A 5,474-nucleotide genomic window follows, 5' to 3' on the forward strand; every position below is an offset into this window, starting at 1 on the left:
CAGTGAGTGCTTTTTTGTCATAATTTCAATGTACGTAATAGCAGTAAGTGTGATTTAAAGCCATTTTATTTTTGCTACAAAAAATAAATCAGAAGACACACATGAAGAAAGAAAACGATACTTAAACTGTGCCTTCGATGAACAATAAAAAAAGTGTTTGTAGGATTCATGTTAAAATGGAGTAATATTGGACAATACTGCAGCATTTATGCAAACTATGTATAATATCTATATAATATCACCTGCCTCGCTGCAGTGCTCTATTAAACTTAACTATAATGTTTCACAATCAAAGGTGACATACAGTGAAAGCGTAACTCCTCCATGTGAGGATTCATTTTACACTTCAAGGACCTCATGTAAACACATGACTTCCTCTCATGATAATTAACTCACCTTGTCAGGAGTGTGTGAATATAAATATTTTTTTATTTATACATTGTCTTTAATCCTGTTTTCCATGTAGAATACTGGGTGAAGTACATCTTAGTGAGGAAGGCTTTGCAGCACACACACATTTTCAGGACCTAAAATGATGAAATCAGTATTTATTCATGGCGGAAATTCAATATAAAGTGCCTGCCTGGTGGTGGGATGTCTTTTGTTGCTTAATTGCTGGTCCGCAGTCAAACTCTCCACTTTGTACTACATGTTGTGTACAGAACGCAGCCTCTGCTGGTGTTATACCTGCACCTTTCTTTCTTTCTTTTTTCTATTCTTGTTTGTTGAGCCATCTGTTTCCCCCTTTATTTTGATAAATGAAGTCTAAATGTTTGTGTCACTTCTGAAATTGCTGCCATTATCACACATTTTGTTCCTGCCTAATGGCGCATGATAACTTGTTTGGTAAACAATGTAGCTGTCACCGACGAACAATGTGACTTTGGGGAGCAAAATATCTCATAAGTCCAATGACAATTACCTTTTTCACAATGCCAGTTCACAGCATAATTGCTTTCGTATTCACTTATGTGGCTATCACCAGTCGGCCATATTTAAAAAAAATAGTTTATTTTTTAATCGCGTTTGGCAGTTTGGAAATTTCTGCGTGAACAAGGCAGACAAATAAGATCCAATTACAGAATAAAGCTTCTCGTTATCTTTGATGAAATGTTGATGGCGTGTACTTAGCGTGCAGAGTCGTCGAGTTCTTGTTCTTAATGTTAATGTCGTGTCTTATTTTCCCAGACTACGTTTTCAACAAATGACATCAATTTTCTGTCATCATGTTTGAAAAGAAGAAATCTCTGTTAAAGCTTTTCAAATTTTGGGGCCATCGTTGTGATGAATCCTGATAATCATCATAAAAAAAGAAAAAAGCCTGGGCATTTTCCTACAAAAAACCTTTGGCGTTTTGTTACATTACCACTATTTCCAATGTGTGTCATCCACACGTGATAGAAAAAGGAAAACGATTCATGACTTTCATGAAAAAACAATTCAAAAATGTGATGTGAAGTTGTATACAGGCTTTGTGGAACTAATTTACGTAGGGACGTCCATTGAGGTGTGGCTTTAGTATTTCTGTACATCCACAGACCGATCCTCTTTGGAGAGAAGCTCAAGAGTGTTATCACACCAGATAGTCTGGTAGACTTGGTTCAATTGGAGATCAAAGTTGCAGCATTGTTACATTTTCAGTTGGAGTAAACAAACCAGCCCCTAGTTTGAACTCTAGTTTAGTTAATTTGTTTAGAAAGTCTGGTTCACTTAAGGAGGTGTGAATGTGCAACCAAAAGAAAATCACACTGTGAAAACCTACTGTAGGTCTTGGTTCGATTAAAGTGACGCCTGTGCGGTTTGAATGCAAGTGTGAACACCAAGCGGACCGGAGACCACTCAAAAAGCAGGAAGTGGATTACGGCGCAGGGCATTCTGGGTAAATACAAGCAAAACAAATGCTTAAGTGTAATGCTAGCGGAAGAAATGGCTCACGGTCTTTTACCGAAGACAAAACAAAAATTCTGCAACTGCTACAAAAAACTTGTGCCATTCTTTTGTGCTCAGTGTCTTCTTCAGAGGTTTCTGTGTCGTTTTCTTTAATGATTCTTGGTGCAGCGCCACCACAGGCAATGGGTGGTTTTCAAACAATTTGGTTCTTTTGACACAGTGCAGTGTGAAAGGGAACCCTGCTAGCTGAAAATGTAACAAATGTTGCAACCATGGTCCCCAAACAAACTGATTCTACTCAACTATAAGGATTTCTACCAAACCTTTGGTAGAAAAGGCGCGTTTATTTCAAGTCTCCCTTACAGACCAGAGAAAACTAAAGAGAATTCAACGTTGTATTAATCCATTTACAGTCTAAACAGAGGAGCCGGCAGTTTATCTTGAGGAAATAAATAACGGTGCAGAAGTTAATTAGACCGTATCATGTGCAGTCCGCTACACAACCAATGCGGACGTGGCTCCGCTGCTTTGAAGAATTAAACTTAACTCATCCAGTGGTTTCAACAAGTGGAGCCTTCTGGCTCGTTACACTCTAGCATCCAGAAGAGCGGCGTTCCGGAGGAGCGCGGCAGACGTAACATCTGTCCGTTTCGGAGAAGCAAAACCACGCAAAACAATCTTGGTGAAAGCGCAACGCCCGGACAGCGTACAGGGTAAAAAACTCACCGAGGTCAATTGATCGGTTTGGATCAGACAGAGCAACTGACTGATGAACTAGTGGAGATTTCTCTACAGATGCAACCAGGAGGAATTTGTGAGGCTGTGTGTTCAGACAGCAGCGGGTGAAGTGCTGGTAAGTTAAGTGAAGTCTTTTAATTTAATTTATTACAAGTTATTGGGGCCACAGTCAGTGGTTTGTGTCACTACGGAGAAAATGTTAGATATGTTTATCTGCTTTATGTGTGATGGGATCTGGATTCAGGTTCAACTAGGTGAAGATTAACTAAATCGCATAAAAATGCGGCTAAAAAGCCGCATTAATATGGTTGTAATTTGACGGGTAAAAATAGTACATGAGCGATTTATTTTTAATTTTTATATATTTTCTGTCAAGATGACGCTTAACTAAAAAGTCTAGCGCGACCTCTGAAGCATAACATCAATCCTGAGATTCAATGCAGAGCAAAGAACACATTGACTGAGCTAAAGGGAACTGGCACAACATTTTATGGGCTGGTGTAGGAAGTTTCTTTTTAGGTCTAGGAGCTGCAATTTGTCAGAAGGCCTCCACTCCTGATTTCAAGCCACAGTCCACCATGAAGCATGGCGGCTCAGGCAACATACTGTGAAGTCTGGCCTAGATTGCTTGAAGACCAGACAAAGCCAAAGAAAGGAAAGATTCTTCAATAAGTTCAGGAACAGGTTCGGTGTATTTTTTTCTTATCCTCAGCCAGACTTACCACCCATCGTCCCTGCAACCAAAGCTTTCATGTAACAGTTCAAATATTTTATCTACCACTTCAGTCCCAGATCCTTTCTCTTGTACACTACTAAAAATATTTGGATATTTGAATATAGCACTTCATATTTTAGCCACAACCTCTTATTTTAGTCTTGCCTGAGTAGAGCAGCTTCTTAGTCATGTGGCTTGTAAAAAAAACCCCGACTGGGACTCAGTAAGTCCTTTTTGTTATTCTTTTCCATTTACTCCACAATTGTACACTAACTTAATTGGTTTAGCAGATCGAATTAAAATAGAATACAAAGAAATTTATGGCTGCAATGTGACAAACAATAAAAGAAACATTGAAGAGTATGGGTACTTTTGCTACTTAAAAGTTGAAACAATTATTTTCAGCCAATATTCTCGTTTTCAACTTCACATGGAACAAAAATGCATATTTTCCCAGGATGCCTCACTCTACCGACTGCTCTCATGTCTCACAGAATCAGATTTTCACTTCCTTTATTATTGCTGACCAAAATTTGTGAGATGTATGCTTAAAAACCTAATGGAGATAAAAAAAAAAAAAAAATGCCACTGACATCCATCGGGTGGAAAAAAATATGACTCTCCTTATGCTATTTCATAAATATACATTAAAATAAACGCAGTAAAATTTATGCATAGAGGTATCTGCTTTAAAACAGAACATCGGTGTAAATCATTGTTTATTTTGCAGATCCGTTTTATGTTTGGCCCTAAAATAAACAGTCTCTTAATGGTAGCCATTTCCTCTTTATTAAAGTCATTCGTGGTTGCAGGCAATATTTCTACAGTTTAATGACTGTGAGCAGAAGACCCACATGCTTCATATATGGGCTGTGTGGAGAGTATATCAAACATTTGAAAAGCATTAAACAGCTAAAAATCTTTCACATGCAAATGTTGGTGTGGTGGGAACTATGCTAATGTGTGCAGTGTCCTGATTGGCTGATGGGTCTGCAGGAGTTGTTAACATCGGTAATGGGCAAATGGGGGGGAGAGGGGAAAAAAAGAAGTGACACGTGTTGTCAGAAATGTAATTAGAATGTGTATTGGAGAACGCCGCATGCAGAGATAATGACATTTTCTGCGGATGAAAACGCCCTTAATCTATTTTCATTGTGCTGTTAAAGCAAAATCAGCCAGAACCCAAAACAAGTGTACAGTTCACCAAACGTTTTATTACAAAAATGATGGCGTAGAGGGGGCTTCACAGGGTGTGGTCACACTGGTAGGTCAGGAATGGGGGATCCACAGGGGTCTGGAATCCAGCCTGGGGAGGGTTGGGTGAATGGACAGTGAGAGACCTGGGGGCTCAGGGGACAAACAGACAACAGGGACAAAATCCAAATCCACCAACCAGAGGCTGAGTTGTTGAAATGATCCAGGGTCTCAGGCAATGAAAATCCAGTAATCAGAAGACTGGAGGCAGGGTTCAGCAACACGAGGTCAGAACTCTTCCTGCAGCAGTAGGACTAGGCAATAATCTGTGGTCAAAAAACAGGCAGGATCAGAAAACTCTTTAGAACATGAAACGAGGCTTGAAAGCTGAGACTGGGGCAACAGACGATCTCGCACTGAGCTGGTGATGAGCTGATTGGATTGTTGATCCAATGCGGATCAAAAAAGTGAACTCTGGTACGCCTACAAACCGTGGTTTCGCTAAAGTGACTCTGGTGCTGTTCAAATGCACATGTGGATGCAAGCAGACCAGAGAAAGCAGAAAGCAAACTACAGTGCAGGGCATTCTGGGTAAATACAAGACTGCGCGAATCATGTTTTATGGTCTTTTACCGAAGACTGAAGAGAAATCCTACAACCATTAAAATCTGACTCCAACCCATTATTGTGTACATTTTGTGAAGAAGTAGTTTGTTCTCAGTGTCCGTAGAATTTCTTTCAGTGGTTCTCAGGCTTAATAATGACAGTGTTGGAACTTATTGTACAGTTGTGGTTACAATGAAATCATGTTCGACATGAAGACCAGATCTTTTTTTTTTTAATATATCCTGCTCCTAAAAGCCTTAGAATTAAAAGGCCACACTCTATTTTTCTAGGACTATATATCTCTACATTTCAGATAAACTTTACAAAAATC

At 39.4% G+C, this 5,474-nt stretch overlaps 1 long non-coding RNA gene across 1 annotated transcript; it reads right to left on the reverse strand.

Annotated features, from left to right (window-relative positions):
• Positions 1-4,113: 4,113 nt before the first annotated feature.
• On the reverse strand, positions 4,114-4,835 carry LOC114136591 (uncharacterized). Its single transcript, XR_003593846.1, has 2 exons — positions 4,737-4,835; positions 4,114-4,649 (listed from the first exon to the last, which is right to left on the reverse strand). It is a non-coding gene; the product is annotated as an uncharacterized LOC114136591 (long non-coding RNA).
• Between the last annotated feature and the right edge of the window lie 639 nt (positions 4,836-5,474).

The sequence above is a fragment of the Xiphophorus couchianus genome, chromosome 2 (assembly GCF_001444195.1).
Source record: "Xiphophorus couchianus chromosome 2, X_couchianus-1.0, whole genome shotgun sequence".
Taxonomy (NCBI): domain Eukaryota; kingdom Metazoa; phylum Chordata; class Actinopteri; order Cyprinodontiformes; family Poeciliidae; genus Xiphophorus; species Xiphophorus couchianus.